Consider the following 21,143-nt stretch of genomic DNA (forward strand, 5'->3'; position numbering starts at 1 on the left):
TGCATATATACACATTCAAAGTATGTTTTCTATCTCATTGAGCTGAACTTTATTTGGCTCTAAAAATCTTAGGAACATTCGGACCCAAAAAAGACACTAAAGCATTTGCTCATATCCAGCAAATACAGCATTTCTATGGCTCCATCTTTGATAGAGCTGACCCTCAAATGAAAAGGAAATGAATCAATACATATTTCCAGCTGCCTAATGTGAAGAAATAAAATCACCTACTGAAGCCAATTCACTAGAGAAAAGCCAAACCATTGACTGCACTAGCAATAACCTCACTTCATTCCCTTCCAACCAGGATATCATAATAAGAATCAATCTCCCACAGGGCCCCTTCTGACAAAATTCATGTGTCTGTAATGAATTCGTTTCTCATTCTTTTTTTCTGGTATGTGCACTCAGTAAAAATATCAATATTACGATTCTTCTCTGTAAGATTCCATTAACTTTATAGCTTATTTACTTTTTTTTTAATTCAACAAGTGTTTATTGGATATTAAAAAATTTAATTTATGGTCTTTTAACCTAGGGTTAATATTAACCAAATTATACATAAAAGTAAGTTTTGTACATAAATTAAACATCATTATAATTTGCTAAATGACGTGTAAAGGGGAAAATGTTTTTCTAAGATTAAAGCGAATAGGGATCTGGAAGCTGGTGGGCAGATCAATGAAGAAAATGAAACCAGTAACCAGAAGAGAGTGGAGAGTCTAATCTTAAAGGTGGGGATGGTCTGTCCTGGAGGATTTTGCATATTTCCTGCTGGTCCTGGAGGACGGGCATGGGTTGCTCATTTACTTCTGTTAAAATTCAACATATATACTGGGCCGGCCCCGTGGCTTAGCAGTTAAGTGCGCGCGCTCCGCTACTGGCAGCCCGGGTTCGGATCCTGGGCGTGCACCGACACACCGCTTCTCCGGCCATGCTGAGGCCGCGTCCCACATACAGCAACTAGAAGGATGTGCAACTATGACATACAAATATCTACTGGGGCTTTGGGGGAAAAAAGGAGGAGGACTGGCAATAGATGTTAGTGCAGAGCCAGTCTTCCTCAGCAAAAAGAGGAGGATTGGCATGGATGTTAGCTCAGGGCTGATCTTCCTCACACACACAGAAAAAAAAAAAAAAGAAATTCAACATATATAATGAGCATTTATTTCATGAATGTTTTCTAAAAGTTATGTTATAAAACATAGTAGGTATCACGAAACATTATGCATTTTGTGAACTGTTAATTCAACCAATACATTAAAAAAGCACTAGAACAATTCACCATTAAGAAATTCCTCATTCCTAAAAAAGCTAGTTTTCATTACGTCTTTGTTATACTGGATATTTTCTATTTTCAACAGACTTCTTTCCATTAACTGGGTCTTCAGGGTATATGTTGAGAGTCTCCCTTTGCAAAAATGTTTGTTTCATTTCAAACTAAAGAGCTCCATGTAGGCAAGTTGTGGCTTCCATTAACGGCTCAGCAGACAGAAGCTAATTAAATTATTCCACTTTCAGCTTTGCTTCTTATTAAGCAGCTGCTTACCTCATCAGTCACGCCAAACCAAGGACTAATCTAGGGATTTTTTACAGATTTCCCCCGGAAACCCAAGGCTTCTGGTAAGAAGCAACTGCCCCTGTTCATTCACTGAATCAGGCAAGAAAATGGTACAAATGGATAAAACCAACAATGCTCATTACTGACACAGATTAAGGGTCCTTGAGAGTTTGGTGATTATTAAGTAGAAGAATACACAGAAAAAGTAGAAAAGTATTAGACCTAGTTCACACACCTCTACATGTGGCTAGTAGCTGGCAGATGGCTGGGATACTGAGCTAGAAAGGAGCAGCCAGAACAGAAGGGGGAAATATTTCTGTGGCGATTTACGAGGGGAGTGTCTAGACAAGAACTTTGCAATATAATTAGCCTGTCCTGATTCACAAGAATTGTCACACCAAAGAAGCTCTGCCAGAGGCCTCCTGAATACAGTCATGTTTGTACTTTTTGCCCCCAAGATGGTCTCCATAAACTTTAAGTCAGGCTGGTTTCTCAGAGAAAAACACGTAAAGGCTTGAAGTACACCTCTCAACCATCAGCTATGAGAGTCCTTCTCGAGCAGGAGGACGCCCAGAGGTAGGGCCACCAGAAACAGCATAGCCAGGCTGATTCAGTCTTCACTTCAGCCAACAGTTCATCCCACATCTGTCATGTGTCCACCTTGTGCCAGGCACTGTGCTGGGACTCAGAACACAAAACAGGACACATGCTGATAGGCCAGTAAGGAAGCAAAGAAACTAACCATCACCACATAAAGTGGTAAGTTCAGGGTGCTAAGGGGCACTCCCTGCTTTCTGGGGTATAAATACCCAGCAGAGGGGACACATAAACAGCGAGGAGATATTCAAAGGTATTCAAGGTGAATCAAGACTCCAAGCCCAAAAGACTCAGTTCCACCAATTGAGTCTGGAACTACCCACCTGGGAACACAACCGTTACTCTCATTTCCCCATTTTCATTATTCCCTTGTAATACAAGGAATTCCTTAGAGAGTATGTCGGAATTACCAATGCCACTTCCACACATACACACAACCACACTCTTTCACATTCTGATACAACTTCCAGGTGAGAACCACTGCTGTAGTGATTAGCAATAGAAACTCTTAAAAAGAGGAGGAAAGGTCTTGTATGTTGTCTTTAAGGGCAGCAGGGAAGGGGGAAGCTGGGCAGAACGTCCCCCATAGGCTTAGAATTCCTCCTCCCATCTCTAGCAAGCTCCCTTTACTATTTCCCACTTGATTCCAAACATTCACTGCTCTCAAATCTCCAGTTCTCCCTCTCTTACAATAGATGAGGTTTCTTCCCATGTCACCAAAAAACGAAGGCTATTGGGCATGAACTCCCTCAATGTGACAGTGTTTACTACCTCCCCCCGCGCCAACCCAGAACCATTTCTCTGCACATCATAGGCTTTGCCTTGGTGTATGCCCCACACCTTCAACATGGCTTATGTTGTGTGCAACTAGACACCACCAACTCTCACGCATCAGTCCTGAATGGTCACCTACCCTCTGGATGGCTCCGTATGGGCATCCTGGAGGCCCCACAGGCTCTACATGACCCCAGCTGAACTTAACCTCAAACTAGTCCTCCCTCGAGGGTTCCACATCTCAGAGAATAACATTCTCATCCACAACACCTCCCCATCTTCCAATGTAGAGCAGCTCAGTCACCCTGGACTCCTTCTTATCCCTTACTCCCACAATTAACTGACTGCCAAATCCTGATAGATTGAAGAATATCAAATGAAGGATGACTTCATTCCAGGAAAGCTCTGAAAGTTTCCCATGATAGCCTTATGTATAATACAAGGAAATGTGGCTGGATAACAAAATTAGGTAAATCCAGAGCTAGTTGAAAAACTAGAAGCAGCAATGTAGATCAATGATCTGAAGTAGACTTGAGAAATATTTTCTGCTATCCCATTAGGTTCTCTCTTTTTGGTCTGTTTCAGTAATATTTTTACAAACATTTATATGTTTACTCAATTTGTATATAAAATAGAGCTGGGAAAGATAGCTAGTATAATAGACTAACAAAATCAAGTTTCAAAATTATCTTCATTAGCTGAAATATGAGTTCCAATCAGAAAGATAAAATATAATAGGAATACATTTTTTTTTTTTTGTGAGGAAGATCAGCCCTGAGCTAACATCCATGCCAATCCTCCTCTTTTTGCTGAGGAAGACTGGCCCTGGGCTAACATCCATACCCATCTTCCTCTACTTTATGTGGGACACCGCCACAGCATAGCCTGACAAGTGGTGCATCGGTGCACGACCAGGATCCGAACCCGGGCCGCCAGCAGCGGAGCACACGCACTTAACTGCTCCGCCACGGGGCCGGCTTCCAGAATAAAATTTTAAAAGGCAATACCCAAGTATAGGACTTATCATAATAGCCACATAATTAACACACCCACACGGAAAACCTTAGCATTTTAAATTACACAAACCAATGAGAGATAATAACGTAATGAAGATATTGCTAACAAAAAAACTTTAGGCTCATTTATAATTGGCTAGTGCATAAGTATAACTTTGGACAAAGACACTTATCAGTCTCACTTTACTCTGAATTAATCACATACCAAAGCACCTTGAGAGTAGTGTAATTAAGATGGTGATTTTTAAAAACCAGATCATACTGTGAGGAGTTAAAGGGCTGAGTAATGCTAGCTTGGGAACAAGACTACTTAGCGAGGAACCAAAAGCATTCTCCTAACATCTAAAGAACTGTCACGGAAAAGTGAAAGAGGGAACTTACTCTGCATTACTCAAAATGGCACAAATGGGCAAAAATTACAGAGAGGGAAGAGTTCAGCTTAATTTAAGGAAGAACCTTCTAGCAATTTAGAAGTGTCCAAGCATCCATCACAGAAGCGGTACACGGACAGCTGGAAAGGTTGGTCCGCAGAGAGGGTGGGCGCTCGTCTGACTGTCAGAGGACTCTCAAAGTAAGATTCTGGGCTTCTAGGACTGAACTTAATTTTGGTATCTAAAAAGAAAATTTTGTATTAAATACTACACTTGATTCTCAACATTCTATCATTTATGTTTAAAAAAATCAAAATTGCCCATGTAAGAAAATATTAAGTACATATAACATGGTGGGAAATACACAGGCTTGGTCGCAGACTTGAGTTTGAATCTCAGTTCCACCACTTGCTAGCTGTGTGATCTGGGACAAATACTTAACGTGCCTTAACTGAATCTCAGTTTCCTCATCTGTAAAATGGAAATAACAGTAGTAACCTGACACAGGTGTCACGGGAAATAAATCACATAATGTTTGTTGGGCACTTAGAACGGTAATTGGCATATGGTGCGCATTCAGCAAGTTTCTGCTTCCACTATCATCCATCTCCATCAGCATGCAGGACACGTAATTTCTGGCTCTCCCATCACTCCAGCCAAGGGAAACAAGACTATTCTCTGCCCACTAGGCCTTAAGCCCCTAACTCATCTCTGTTTACATTACTCAACACTCAAAATGTAGGCAGCCCCCACTGCAGAAATCTATCCTCTACCACGGGACTGTCCCTGCCATGCGCCAAAGTTCCTTCCCAGCCACCTACCCAGCCCATCACCCCCTCCACCTCCCAAGCCCTTCCACTAGGCTGCCTGGAACTGCTGCTCCACACCTAGAAAACAGTGCTCTATCCTTGACCTCTCCTCTGTGTGCTCTAAAGACACCCCTCTTCTTCTGCAACCCTCTCAGGTAGTGGCTGCCTAGTCTCTCACACTTCCAAATCAGGAGATGGCCCTCTATCCTCTTGGATATCCTCAGGGTCCCCTTTAGGCCTTACTCCTCCACTCCCTCACCCCCTGTTAACACCCTTGGCATTTTGGTCCTGCTCTTCAGTTATACTATCCTTTCCCTCTCCTCTTTAGTATCATATTCCAACCACCTGAACATTTCCTCCCATTCAAAGTCTGGGGCCCTGGCCCACTGATGTCCTCAAGCCCTGCCATCATCCTGAGTGACTTCCTATCTATGTAGAAGACCCAGGTGTCCTTAACTATTCAGTCCTTTTATCCTCCTCTGGAATGGCACCTCTTCCACGCCCCCCTCAACCACCCACGGACCTTTATTGCTCCTTCCTCATCATTTTTATGCCTCCAAAATAGCATTTCAAGTATTCCCTTTGTTGACCTCTCCTTCAAGTGTTGCCCAGTTTTACAACCTTCTTAAGTTCATTGACCTCTCAGCTTTCCTGAATCCATTAGCCCTTTCTTCTTTTTTATTTCCCTCTTCAATCAGCTTAGATCCTAGAGCCCATCGTTTCAATAATACTCTTACTAATACCCTACATTCCCTTTCACTGCCAAGAGCTGGCCAAATCTCAACCCTGGATATGCCCAATTATTTACTCAGAGATGAGCCCTAAACAATCAGAGCACTGTTGGAAAAAGTCATATACCAGAAGAGATTGAGGTTGGTGAGTATGAAATTACAGAGGGATCAAACAGCTCTCAACACTGCCCTGCACTTCTACCACACTGCCCTCAACAGGTAACTCCCATCCAACTTCACAAAAAAATAGAAGCCAACCTACCAAAACTCTCAATATCACACTATCAACCATATCGCCTATCTGCATCTGCATCTTCATCCACCTGTCCTCTCATCAGGACAACCTTTCTAACCTGTGCACTTTGGATCCATCATTTCTGGCCTCCTTGGGAAGCTTTCTCTCCCCGTTATCATTTATTCTCTCCTCAACTAGATCTTTCTATTGGCTTTTAAACAGGCTGAAGTCTCCAGTAAAAACAAAAATCAACAGATGCACCATCTCTTCTTCCTATGGCCTTTTCCTACCTCTCTTTCCCAGAATAGTTTTCTCTTTCTTGCTCTCTCTCCTCCGCCTCCTCCATCTCCTTTAAGGACAAATTTCTAGAAAGGTTTTTCCCTACTGTCATTTTTCATTTCTCTCACTCTTCAGCCCACTCTACTCTTGTCCCCACCTTCCTCATTCCTCTGAAATTGCTATTGCTAAGGTCAGCAATGACTTCTCTGTGTGGCCTTCATGTTACCTGACCTCTCAGCAACATGGGACACTACTGACCATTTTCTCCCTGAAACACTTTCTTCTTGTGCTTCCATAACACCACACTTCCTCCTCTGCCCAGCCACTAAATACAGAATTCCCTGAGGCTCACTCCAGACCCTCTTCTCTCTACCTGCTTCCTATGTGCTATCGCCTATACCTGTGGTTTCAGTTATTACTTACATGCAGAAAAATCTCATTTAAATATCCATCCCAGATCTCTCCTCTGAGTTCTGATGCATATAGCCAAATGCCTACTTGTCAGTACTACACAGTATTTCAGAGGCACCTCGGGGCCAGCCCGGTGGTGCAGTGGTTAAGTGCGCGCGCTCCACTTCGGGGGCCTGGGGTTTGCAGGTTCGGATGTAGGGGGGCGCACCAATGCACCGCTTGTCAAGCCATGCTGTGGCAGCGTCCCATATAAAGTAGAGGAAGATGGGCATGGATGTTAGCCCAGGGCCAATCTTCCTCAGCAAAAAAGAGGAGGATTGGCATTGGATGTTAGCTCAGGGCTGGTCTTCCCCTCAAAAAAAAAAAAAATAACAAATAAAAAAATAAAAATAAATAAATAAATAAAACAAAAGCACTTCAAACCAAGCTCATGACCTCACCCCTAAACTTAGTCCTCTTCTAGGTTCTTCTGTAGGTATCACTGTACCTCCAGATTTGACAGCCAGAAACCTAGGAGTCATCCTTGGTAACTTGCTTTCTGCACCTTCCTACTATGCCACCATATCCAACCCACCACAAAGTCCTATGGATTTCACTTCTTAAATAGCTTCCAAAAACACCCATTTTTATTAAGCTACTACCATCACTTTTGTGGATTGTCTCCAAACTGGTCTTCTTAGTGTGGAGAACAGACTGGAGGACTCCAGGGAAATTTTCTCTAAAAGCTGGCTCTGATCATGTCACCTCCTCACCTACCCTCAAAATCTTCATTGGTTTCCCAGTGCTCTGAGGAGGACCCCACTTTCTCATGCCTCAACTGGCACTTGCCCTCACTTGCTGCACTCCAGCTTCTTTCTGTTCCTTAAAGATGCGATGTTCCTTCCCTCTACAAGGCCTTTGCATAACCTATTCCCCCACTCCCACCCCTGCTCCTCCACTCCCACGTTAACTCGCATGCTTTTTCAGCTCTCAGGTCAATCCTCACTTCCTCAGAGAGCTTCTCTGAGCTCCATCAACAGGTCAATTCCCCTCCTTATCTGCTCTCATAGCATCACATCCCTCTCCTTTACAGCTGCAATGTCTCCTTCCCCCAGTGGAATGTGAGTCCCATGAGGGTGGGAAACACGAACATTTTTCCCCCCTCTCCTTTGTGTCTCCATACCTAACACAGTGACTGCCATACAGCATGTGCTCAATAAATGCCTATTAAATAAAATAATGATAATGGCAAACATTCATATTCTTACATGTGTTTTCAATTCTGCTAGTATCTCTTCAGTTACAGGTCCCTCACTGTACCAGTATAATCAGAATACCAGAAAAAAGAATTTTTTAAACTGATGAGTCTAGTATTACAGCATGAAAACATATTGTCTTCAAAGGGTTCTTACCTCCAAATGTCCAAAAGCAAAGAGTACCAACATTATAAATGAGCTGATATTGAGTATGTGTCTTAGTCTGTTTGCACTGCTATAACAAAATACCTCAGACTGGGTGGCTTATAAACATCAGAAATTTATTGCCTACAGCTCTGGAGGCTGGAAGTCCGAGATCAGGGTACCAGCATGGTTGGGTGAGGGCCCTCTTCCAGGTTGCAGATTTCACATGGCAGAAGAGGCTAGGGAGCTCTGTGGGATTTCTTTTACAAGAGCAATAATCCCATTCATGAGAGCTCCACCCTTTGACCTGATCACCTCCCAGAGGCCCCACCTACTAATACCACCACCTTTGGGGGTTAGGATTTCAACATATGAATTTGTGGAGGACACAAACATTCAGACCATAGCATTATGATATTTGGTTTGTCTTCTCCAAACTCCTTACAACACAAGTTATGCGTTCAAAGATTTCATGTGTGTATATAATTGTAATCTGCACTGTATTTTCATACTCTTATCAACTACAGAAGTACTTATTTATTGATTTATCTACTATGTCAGTAGCCTTAACAAGTAAAAGTGTTTAAGAAGTCTCTATTTGCAAATAGTAAACCATTTGTAAGTGAACACACAATTGCAGAAGATGAGATATTTACCAAACCAACCAAACAAAAATTCTATCAAAAAAAAAGGCATACCTGCCCCCCTATTCTGGTTTTTTTTTTTTGGCATTTCCATGTGTGATACATTGCAATTATCTGTCTAAATGTTCATGAAATGTCAATAATTAACCAGAGACATTAAAACCCCTTAGTAAAGAATAACTATCATACTACCCACTTTTGACTTTTCATTCACATAAAAACTGTCAATCATCTAATCGAATGCATACAAAGCTCTAACTGTAGTTACAGCTTTTATTTTTTATTGTTGTTGATGTTTTTTTAATTCTGCATTGAAAGCTACACGAAAAAACGTTAGAGAATTACATGCAGAAAACATTCCACCTCTTTATCTTTTCTGAGCATCAAGTTCAAGAGCCACTAGCATTAGTGTGAAAGTCTACAGGAAGCCAGCTGCATAAAAGTCAATCTAACTTCTATAAATCCTCCAATATTCATGGTACTGCTTTTTAAACTGAAGCAAATAGGAAGAAAATTTGGAGTAATTTCAGGAAAGGCTAAGGAACTCAATATTAATATGATTAAGTTACACTCCTTTTTTCAGATATATGATGTTACTTCAGATTTAATGATAAATTGCTCGCAACTATAAACAAGATTTCTCTATGGTTCCTCTGTGTCAGTTAAGATCCTAAACTTTGAATAAGAATATCCTTTATATTTTCCCATTCCTTCAACCTTTTCTCTTCCAAGAGCATACAACAGAATTCAAACTAAAGAGAAACTGTTCAATTCTGCCTGTTACAGACCCTGGCAATTGACATCTCGTTGAAACAATTTTTTTGAATTATGAATTGTTTTAATGATAACAAAGAATAAAATAGGTAAGGTTAAATATTCATACATCTCTAATGGGCCTTTATTTTTCCCACAGTTCTATGTAATAACAATCACAGGATGTTAGAGCAGGAAGGAGGCTAAACTGTTCCCCAAACTGGCTCTGTAAGAGTCACCCACCCCAGCAAGAAGTGTCAACACTCAGGGGCTGTGGGCAGGCCCCATCTTGCTACCACAACTTGGAGAACTGTTTAGACAGTTAATTCATATTGCCACGGTTCTCTTTAATCCAAGACTTCCCTTTCATCTCTCATAGCCCTATCTCTTTACATCCTATGTTAAACGCCTTCTAGGAATCTTTCTCTGATCCCTCTAACTCAGTGTCTTTCAAATTTTCATGTCCCAGAGCTTCCCTCCTGTCCCCTCCCACACACACACAATACTTTCTCAGTATATATTCTGCTTATTCCCACCAGTAAAGAAGATTCTGTAGTCTTTCTTTCTACTGTTTGTTTTCTGGGGGGGAAATAGTTTTCTTGATATTTTTTTTTTTCACATGGCCCAGAGTCCCCACCAAAAGATTCTGACACAGCAAGATTGGGGGGTTATCCCATCTCCTTAACCCCTCCCTGAAAATTCCTGCTCTTTCAAGAAGGAATTTCTCCCCTTGGTTTCCTGCAACACTTGATCAGTTCTCCCTTCTACTACAGGTATTGTTAATTAGGATTTTAACAAAACTTATTCTTATTTTCCTAGCTTATAGTTATTTATACATTTTACATGTTCTAACTGTTAACTTAAAATGAAATTTAATATAATTAATCTATGTCATCAATTTTTTTAAGTCTTTTGTCTTATTTAAAATTTTTTATTTCATTTTATACTGATTCCCTGCCTTGGGATTTGTTTTTCTAATACCTAACAAGAAGTGTGGCTGTGAGGGAGCCGACAATGGGAAAAGGGCTCCTTCCCTAGCTCTCCCTACTGCTCCAACCCACTGAAGAATTCTCCTCTTAGGAAACTCAGAAGTTCATTTTCTAGGGCCTTAAGGCTCACAATACAGATGGTACATTTTATTTACTTGATAAATGTTGCTTCCTAGCATCTCATCCCACTTAAAACTTTTATAAAGAAGTCTTTGTTTTTTAAACCTGTAAATCCAATGACAGTCACTGGATTTTGGATAAACCAGAATGCCTTAAGCCAGGAGACAATAGTAATTGGAAAGTCACACTAATAGTAGCTGACACAAATAAAAAGTAAGGATTTGGAAGCTTATACAAGTTGAGGGCCCATCTTTAAAGAAACCAACATTTCACATACAACACACTCCCCAAGACTTAGAAGGGGTCTGTGTGAGCAAGGGGCCCCCAGGCTGAAGCAGGGGCCAGGTGGCACTGCATTGCCAGGTGGAGACTCGGGGGAAGAGGAATGAGGTTCTGCAGCCAACTTCTACTCAGCTTCTGATGTACTTATTTCCATATCCCTGCTCCTTCCTTCCTAGAGGGATCACAGAAGAACCTCTTGGCTTGGGAAATCTCTTGGCTTTCTGCCAACACTGTGAAATCAAGGAAAAGCTGGACAGAGCAAGATTTTTCCAAATATATTTTGTCCTTTTTTTAAAGGAATCATTGGGACACCTGCCAAGCAACCTAGGAAGTCAGAACCTAAGGAGACAGGGAGGTCTTTCTCACCTCCAAATTGTGGATCTGATTACCCCTAGGAAAGTCCTTAGGATGCAGGGAAGTGGCTGAGGTAGGGTTTTGCCTGCTCACCTTCCAGTTCTCTCTTTCCTGCTCCCCACAGGAAATAGGAGACAGTATTAAATGGGTGAGAGGAGCTGAAGAACAATTTAGCAAGTTTCAACCACCTGTTCAGTTGTTAAGACGAATTCGATTCAGCTAGAGAGAGACCTAGAATCAAATCCTAGTCCCAATATTTATCAAGTGGCCTTGGGCAAGAATATGACCTCTCTGACCTGCACGTCATATGAAACAGGGATAAGAATGCTTACATTGCAAGACGGTCATGTGGCTTAAAAGAGACAAGTTAAATGCACCTAGCACAGTGCTCAGCACATGTAGCCACATGTGGTAAATCATTTAACGTCCATAAATTCCTTTGCAGTGTGACATTGTCACTCCTGTCATCCAGAGGTGGAGATTAGGTCTCTGCCCCCGTGAATCTGGGCTGGCCTTGTCACTGGTGACAAACAGAATACAGAAGACAGGCTGTGAGCATTCTGGAGCCTACATAGGCCTCAAAGACCTTGAGCATCTGCCTTTTACTCTCTTGGAAAGTTGCCCTAAGACTGCCACATACAGAAACCTGTCTAGTCTACTGGAGGATGAGAGGCCACAGGGAGAACTGAGGCCTGTTGCAACAGGCAACACTCAGTACCAACCACCAGCCATGCTGGCAAGCCATCTTGAATCTCCCAGCCCAGCTGACCCTCCAGTTGAATGCAGCCATGTGAGTGACCCTATAATCAGCAGAGGAACTGCCCAGCCACCCACAGAATCATGAGAAATATAAATCATTGTTTTAAGCCACTAGGTTTGGGGATGGTTTGCTATTCAGCAATAGATCAAAACACCACTCAATAAAGGATAATGCTTGTTACCACTCTTTCCTAACCAGGAAATGTTACACCTATCTCTCCGATGGCACCAAGTCATAGAGTGATAGGATATTCTGTATTTGAAGCAATGGGATCATGTCCCCTCCTTTTAACCTTGGCCCAGTGGCCCTGCAGCTGGTCTATACCTATGATCTGACTGGGGAATTTGGTGGCTTAAATGAGAAGACAGTTAAGGAATTTCTAAATTCTCTAGGTGACCTCTTATCCTGTTACCTAAGGGCTACTTAAAATTCTACCAAGGTACTTTGAGAGTGGTTTCTCTTCTGACCTCCTTCCAGACAATTGCCATTACCTCAAACTGATTCTAAGTGCACTATTTTATAACAAACAGGTACTTATCTACCTGATTCAGTATCTGGTTTGATACTATCAGGTAGCCAAAAAATCTAAATGCAGTGACATGTTTCCTTGAACCATTTCACAGGCTAGTGAGGTGATGTGCAAAACAAATCAGATGTGGCTTCAGGTAACCTCAAGTTTACCATTTACTACCAACCTCAGGTGTTTCCTTGAACCATTTCACAGGCTAGTGAGGTGATGTGCAAAACAAATCAGATGTGGCTTCAGGTAACCTCAAGTTTAACATTTACTACAAACCTCATGTTTAAATTCAGGGTAGGTCCTATAAAAAAGTACCTAAGCTTGGCCCATAGACCTGGTAATAAAGAATTGTTTGGGGCAATGTACCTGAGGCAAGACTTAAGTGAATGTGGTCATAAAAGTTCAGCTCCAGGTGGCTCACGAGAGTCAAATTTTCCCAGCTTTATGAAACAGGATCAAGCTGCCCCAACGTGTAGATCTCTAAATCCTGGTAACACTCTCACACCCTACAACCTATTAATCATTTTAAGCTTGGACACGCTCTTAAGACTTCTTGGCATGGTGGTTCTCATCCTTTCTAACTTGTGGAGTTGATCAATGTAAACAAATACCATCCTTCCTGCAAGGACAAAGTACAGAGTTTTGTTCTTTTTCTTTTTAAAAAAACATTTTGTTTAGTCATTGTTATAGTTCTAATACATTAACACCATCTAAAACATTCTCGCTTCTTTCTAAGTTGCAAGCCTATTATTCTTAGGCAAATGGGTTCTACCCACAGAAATTCCACTAAAATTATATATTCTGTACTACCTTGTAGAAAAAATTGTCCAGGAACAATATCAGATTGCTGTTTTCAATGGTCACGTATCACTTTAGGTCTTCTTAAAGCTATTTCTGGATTAAACCCATGAATTTACAACTCACCCTCATGACCTTTCACTGAGCAGGGCCAAGGCATGACACCCTGGCTAGCACTGAGGAACATGATCTGAAATGGCATCACAAAGCAAGGTCACTTGGTTTTACTGTATGATACTGGGAATGTGGCTGAGAATACTGACCGTCACAAACGCAGTGTTTTCTTGATGAAAATCCAAAGGAGAGATTTCTCTCACTTCCTAGAATCAGAAATAGATAGGCTTCTGTGATTTGGTTTCTCTTTTGAACAACTTGAGGCTTGTTATGGGTTGTTTGCCTCTTGTGCTAGGCTGCTAGAAAGCCCATAGCCAGAACTTCCAGGAAGAAGAGAACAGGAGTTTAAAGTACACTAATGAACCTCACTCATACCTCCATCTCATTTTCATTTGACTTATTTTTCTTTCTTATCCTAAATTTACTTTATGTCATATTGTATGCATCTTCCCAAGTCATTTTTGGAACAAGGTAGGGTATAAATAAAGCCAAAGAAATTACAGTCAGTGTGTATGCCTAATCCCCCTACTCTCAACAGTGAGGTCTTGTCAGCAAGGGCTGGCACTGCCCCACTTTGAAATCCCTATAGTGTCTAGCACTACACTTTTACTGCTGAATGAATATTTGGGGAATTAAATGGTAGAATATGTAAATTGTGATAGCACTATGTTATCTGAATTATAAAATAAGCAGTGTACAAATGATTTTATCTTTTATCCTTAAAACAAATTCATTGGGGGTGAAAGGATGTATGTACAAGAGTGTTTATTGCAGTATTATTAGAAGCAACCTTAAGGCCCAATGATAAGGAAACGGTTAAATACATTGATATAGCTACACTATCACAGGTGATACAGACATTTAAATGAACAAGGTGATACAAAAGAATGTGCACCACATACTACGGAGTGGGGAAAAAAAAGCAGGCTGCAAAGTGATAAATTTTTCATAAATACATAACTACGCACGTTTGGGCATTTGTAGAGAAAAAATTCTGGAGAGCTATATCCCCAAAATTGATAACTGGTTGTGTTTGGGAGTGAAACCAGGGGAGGTGGGAGTTGGGGAAAGGAGAGTGAACTTTCCCTCTCTTGACTATTAGTTGTTTGCAATGTTTTATATAATGAGAAGGTTTCACCTCTATAATTAAAAAAAAAAAAAAACCCTGAAGTAAAGGTTTGGGGACTTGAGGCTATACAGCATTCTCAAGTCCTCCAAATGCCTAATGTCTTAAGAGTTTGGTTCGGAGATACTGAGCTGGGATACGCCCAACATGCTGCCTTTGCTCCAAGTGGCTAGGCCTTCCCTTCAGTGCAACTTGACTCCCACCCCATAGCCTTTATCTTGCCCTCGATTCCTCCGTAAAATATGTAAGAAATTGATTGTTTGGTAACACTCATACAGGTTTTAAAAATATGAAAAGGCAAAGAACCTTTCTCAATTGGAACACAGCTGTAGTCTTTCTAAGTCCTTAAAATAGCATGTAACAAATTATAAAGCATTTAATTCATAATTGTCTCAATATTTTTACATGCATTAGAGAAAAACATGTTAATTGAGCAAGACTAGTTTGGGGAATTATGTCCCTAAAATGTAACTCTTTGTAAAGGGGGCTTTTAAATTTGTTCTAAACTTTTCATCAAATGTCCTTCCTCCTCCTCTTCCACTAAATAAATACATACCAAATAGGGAGAAGTTTTCTATGCCTTCTAAAGGTACTTTTTAAAGGTTTTTATTAAGCCTCTTCAGAGAAAGCTAATTAAATTAACTTGACCAAGATAGTTTCTCCATGTCCCCAAAATTTAAAAGTTAAATCAAAACCAACGTATAAACCCATCGATGTAGAGTTATTTCTAGGTTGGCCATGGCAGGATACAGTGGACACCAACACAGCCCAGGCTGGGATCCAAACACCGGCTCCACGGGAATAGTCAGGTGGACACCATAAGTCTGAGGCTCAGAGATAACATCCGAGAACCCAGGGTTGAAAGCATTAGGTAGATACCAGACAGCTGAGGAGAGGTCAAGTCAAACACTGAAAAAAATCACACAAGGCAGGGATGGGTCAAAAGGAGGATCCAAATAGGTCAGAATGTGGATGATAACAGCAAGCAGTAACCAAGCAACTGGGTGAACCTGCCCACTATTTGTCCAGGCTTGGTTGCACTTGCCTGGTGGTGAGGGTGCTAGGTGTTGGAGTCAGATGTTAATTGTTATGAAAAGGAAATCAAGGGGCTGCAGATAGATGCTGCACTTCAGGACACAGATACTGGAATTAGCTCAAGGATGCTGGGTGCTGCCTCACCTACTTCTCCAAGAAGCTTTTTTGGCAATCCCAAAGGCTATGAATGATGATTCCAGTTTGATTGTAGATCTCGAAATAGATGTCTAAGGAAGTCTTGATAATCTAACCCTTTTATAAAATGTAATGAGAATACTTTTCCAATTCTCTGTGAGGCAAGCAGCCAACTTCCTAACGAGTTTGATCAGCAAATGGGATTTTGAAACAACACATTCCATCCACTTCTTCTGCACGAACTTCTCAAAGCTGGAAGGGGAGATGGGAGCCTCCTATCCACCCACTCTGCACTAGAGCCCCTCTGCTCCCTATACAGCTGGCGAAAGTGGACATGGCCTAAATCCATCACCCAATTTGTTCTGGATCCATTTGTCTTCTTATTTAACCTGCAGAGAAAAATCTACTGCTCTAAAGACACTGCTTTCAAGTCTAAATTGACTCCTTCCACACTTCCCCTTCCCTCAGAACCAACTGTTTGCTTTGAAGTGGATAGAACTAGTAGGGAGTCCCCTTTCTGCACCTGCCCATCCAGCTGCCTTTCATTAATGTGAGTCCTGCACCCATCAGACACCAGATGAGCTCCCCCACTCCCTTCTGTCCCCACCAACAGAATCCAGATATCTCCCAATCAAGTATATGCTCCCCCTTCCACCTCCTCCAGCATCTCCACCTCCAATGCCCAGCCTGCTCCACTGCAACCTGTTTTTCCATCCATTAGACAAATGGTTTCCAAATAGTGGACTGTGATAAGTTTTTCAGAACAGAATAGAAATAGAAACAGAGTAGAAATAGAAACAGAAAATAGAATATATACAGTAAGGGTAAGTATTGTTTCATGAAACCTGTTTCAGAGACACATATACTTACTTATGTCCTGCATCTCAATGTAAAAATGCACTTTGTACTGTATTGTAATCCAAAAATATTTGAAACACTGCTTTAGACAAACACTTGTCCAGCTAGCCAGACCCCCCCCCCCCGCCCCCCGCTACTGGTCCCACTGCTCAGCGGCTCCTTTCCTCACGCTGGCTCAAGCTCTGAACACACTTCCTGCTGTCTTCTTCATTGGCTGTTTTCACCAACCTTGCTTGGCCTTTTACAGTGATTCACAAGCTCCTTCTCATGTATCCACAGGATTGTCTTCTCCTTGAACAGACCAATGTTCTGAGCAAAAAAAAACATCCTTTGCTATTCCTGCCTTCTTTTCAGGTCTGGGATCTGAATGCAGCAGATCCAGCTGTCTTACTGTGAATAACAAACCTCAGAGAAGCAGGACTCCATTCTTTCATCCCCAACAAGAAAAAACACCAAAGTCACTCTTGAAATACCTTAGATTTCCTTAGAAAATTAACTCACTTTCCTGATGTAACGTTTCCTCTGGTGTAACACACCCAGTGTCTGATACCAATGCCAGGGGAATACAGCTCACCCCTAATGTTGAGTTAAAGCTGTTTCCCATCCTTGAGAACAGATGGTCACTCCACCTCCATACTGCTCTCTTCTTCCTCGCACAAGGCAAATGGAAAGAGGGAAAGCACAACAAGGTGACTGTATGAGCTTGGTGGCATCCTTTCCTCTCTCAAGGACAAGGGCACAAGCTGTCCAGCACAACTCCACCCCCAGTCCTGCCCTCCCTTGTCCAATTGCCCACAATTCTCACCCAGACAATTAATTCATTATCTTCCTCTACAGAAAAACTAGTTTTCTGTATCTTCCTGTAGACTGTTCAGTTTACTTTTCTCAGCCAAACTGAGTATCCCACGTTTTAACCTTCCAAGAGATATTGAAGCTAAATCAATCCTTAATCTGTAGGATATGGGACATTAATTTGAGAAGAAGGGTGCAGGGAGACACTGAGCTCTGAAGGTTCCTTATGCAGTAAACTGCTCAGTTTCCTCTCATACATGGAAGGTGAGCTTTGAGGGAGGAACATCAATGCCAGGCCTCCTTTAGAGCACCAAGGGAGGTGAGTGAACAGGTCTGAGAACTGTAGGATATCCATACCAGGCTGTGAGGGGCAAGAAACACTCTTAAAAGGAAAAGGGGAGAAGGGGAGGTCACACCTAGGGCACATTCCAGAATTTGCCTCGCAGCTCCACCAGTCCCTTTCTGCCACCTGGCCCTTTCCCCACATCCCAGTCGGGAATCCAGGGCTCCTTTACCACCTCACTGGTCATCCGGTTATTGGGAGGGCACTCCATCCCCTCCCAAGTCACCACTTCCTCCTCCTCACTCCTCTGCTGGGAATGCCCATAATCGGTCTAGCACTGAGTTAGATTTCTGATGGCTCCCTGCTCCCAAGGCCTCCGTTTACCTTGGTAATCAGATGACTCTCTCACCAATGGAGATTTCAGAAAATAAAGGAAAAGACAGGCCAACTCTGCTTCCATACTCCAGGGTCTATTCAGAAGACCCAGCTTTGGAGTTGGCTATAATGCTTCAGCCCCTTGACCACTGCCATTCCTAGGCACCTCCAAGTATACGGCTTTAAGTTGCAAAGAGCCATTATTCTTTCCAAGGAGGTGAAGAAGGCTCGGCATGAAAGGAATAGGAACGGAAAGCTCATAGTGTAAATAATCATGACTGCCTGAGCAGCTGGGTGTAAGGCAGGTAGACAGGTCAAACTCAGGCAGGATCACTCAGTAAGGATTTGATCCCTGGAGGGAGGTTGTGGCAAAAGCAGCTGCAGGGGTAGGAAAGAAAGAAGCATCTTCAAATATACTTCCCTCGAGATCATCTGATGGCCCAGGAGGCAGGATGGCAAATAAACTAAAATCCATGGTTCTTCAAGCCATTCTTTCCAGTCTTCAAGAGAGGCAGGAGTACACTTTTCTTTTTTTTTTTTTTTTTTTTTTGTGAGGAATATCAGCCCTGAGCTAACATCCATGCCAATCCTCCTCTTTTTTGCTGAGGAAGACTGGCCCTGAGCTAACACCCTGCCCATCTTCCTCCACTTTATATGGGACGCCGCCACAGCATGGCCTGACAAGCAGTGCATCGGTGCGCCCCCGGGGATCCGAACCCAGGCCACCAGCAGTGAAGCACGCACACTTAACCCCTACGCCACAGGCCCACCCCGTGGAGAACGCTTTTCTAATTTAGTTTCACCCATACAGTTTAAGGAAAAGATAAACAAGGGAAAAAAGTCTCTACTTCATATATAGCACGGCTAAAAGGGAACTGGGATTCTCTACCTGTGACCTTAACTGGCTACACAAAGATGAAGCTGCATTCCAACCTACAGCAGTATCTCACTTAAAACACACAATCCGAGATCCATTTTCCTCAACTCCATTTTCCTACTGCACACATCAGCTCCTAACATCCACACAAACTCTTCCATCTTGTCTCTAAACTGGTATCGGATTCATTTAAACATTAGCAAAGATTACTTTTTAAGAACAATTTTATAATTTCATATAAAAACGTGCACCACATTAACACTCAGATGTGTCCCACTAAGACAAAACTGGCCAGCAACAGTGGCCAGTTTAATGAACCTAGTCAACTCAAAACGCTTTCATAGCGGTTTTCCTCCCGTCCTGGGAAAATGCTAGCATTGCAGATGCCATTTCATGGCGGGGTAAACCGAGGCACTTAGTTTAATAAACTTGCCCGGGGTTACAATGGTAGCGCTGGAAATAGAAACCAATTTCTCCCTCTGACTCTGCGCCCAATCCCTCTCCCACTAGACTCTTCAGCAGTCGGTGGCTAAAAATGGGACCCACTTGAGAACTGCAAGGGTAAATAACCGCTTCTTGTTTTATTTAGCAGGGAGGAGATGGGAGAAGGGGAGACTTACCCACTTGATGCACCTGACTGCGTGCCGGCCTCTAACAAGAAAGCTGTCCCCAGATGCCCACAGCCCCCACCGCTGTGAGCCGAGACCCGGGAGACACCGCCAGGCAGACCCAGCAGCCGGAATCGCGCAGCCAGGGAAACGCGAGTGGAACGCGGGGCGTCTGGGCGGCGCGGGGGCCGCGGGCCCCGGGACGCCGTCTGCGCCCCGAGCGGCGCCGGAGCCCGCCGGGCCGGGACGATGCTGCGCCGGCCGCGCACACCTGCCGGAGCCGCCCCGGAGCCCCCGGCCGCGCCCGCGCTCGGGACGCCCACCCGCCTCCGGGCGCCGGAGCCTCGGCCGCGCTAGGCCGGGGGCGGGCAGCCGCGGCGCCCCTGCCTGCGGGCTGCGCTCGGCGGCGCCGGGGAGCGCGGGGCAGAGCGAGCCCGCCCTCCTACCGAACCCTCGCCAAACGGCGTCACCTGTGCCGGGTCCCGGGCGACTCGCGCGCGGGCGGCGGCCGCGCCGGGCCGGGAGAGGGCGGCGGGTGCTTACAGGCGCCTGGTCATCCGGCCCGCCCGAGGGCTGGCGCCGGCCAGAGACGCCCCGCGAGATGCCCAGCGGGAGCCAGGGGAGCCGCGGGCTCCGAGCCGCTTGGAGGAGCAGTCACGGAGGCTACAGCTACCGCCGCGCCCGCCCGGACTGCGGGCTCGGGTTACCGCAGAGCGGCTCCTTAAAGGGGCCGCGGCCGCTCGGGCTCCGGCTTCGGCTCCCGCTCCGGCTCCTGGCAGCAACGACCCCCGGCCAGAGTGGGAGGGGCCCCGAGGCCCAACTGTTGGGCTGACTTGCGGGTGCTGGAATTTGGGTCCCGGAAAGGGCTCAAAAACGGGAACACCGAGGCGGGCTGCCGTGGAATCCTGGAAGAGCACACCTCACCAGAGACAGAGCGTGCTGTCCCTCGGCTTACCAAAGCAAGTAACAAAACTAGCAAGTGGGAAGAACGGTCTGAGTCTGCTTCCGCAGCGGTCAGTACCTGGGCTCTCCACACAACCAGAATTCTTTTCAGATTATGAGTTTACAGTCTGCCTTATATACCCAAATTCTGCGTAAATTAAGCACATGGTTTGATCGTCAAAAAGGAGATGAAAGGGCAACTGCTGAATTTTCCTGCCACGCTTGACTTGGCCAAAGTCGAGTCCCGCCCTGTTCTTGCTTGGGGCTACAGGTGCATTCCAAACTGGGTAAGGGGCGTAGAAGAGACACGTTCTCTCGGAGAAGCGTCCTCCGGAATCCCTGAAAAGCACCCTCGGGAGTGCACCAGCACCCCACCTACCTCTGGAGCCCCTCTGCTGTCAGGGTGGGGAAGTAGGATTTGAATTTTTGGTGCTGAGAATTCCCGGTTGCCCAGAGCATCGCGTTTGCCGTTAAATAGCTCTTCTGACCTGATAAATATTAGCCTCAAAAACTTCCAAGTGTTCTGGATCAACAAGATAGAACTGTTCTGAATAAAACAAAGTAACGAAAAGGTACATTTAGGCTGTTATAACTTGCAAAAAGCAATCACAAATC

At 43.8% G+C, this 21,143-nt stretch overlaps 1 protein-coding gene across 8 annotated transcripts in view; it reads right to left on the minus strand.

Annotated features, from left to right (window-relative positions):
• The window catches only part of TLCD4 (TLC domain containing 4), a 102,662-nt gene that overhangs the window by 51,485 nt on the left and 30,034 nt on the right, over positions 1-21,143 (minus strand). The window contains exon 1 of one of the 8 annotated variants that reach the window (XM_087447010.1): positions 20,057-20,386. The exons of 2 other annotated variants lie outside the window; for them this stretch is intronic. The gene's annotated coding sequence lies outside the window, so the exon portion shown is untranslated. Of the gene's footprint in view, positions 1-4,329; positions 4,618-12,951; positions 13,613-13,646; positions 13,686-15,802; positions 15,943-19,598; positions 20,033-20,056; positions 20,387-21,143 lie in introns of those variants that run through there. 5 more of the 8 variants (XM_014780131.2, XM_087447049.1, XM_087447042.1 and 2 more) reach the window with 5 other exon arrangements.

This window comes from Ceratotherium simum, chromosome 2 (genome assembly GCF_057802395.1).
Source record: "Ceratotherium simum simum isolate JZ-2026a chromosome 2, ASM5780239v1, whole genome shotgun sequence".
Taxonomy (NCBI): Eukaryota; Metazoa; Chordata; class Mammalia; order Perissodactyla; family Rhinocerotidae; genus Ceratotherium; species Ceratotherium simum.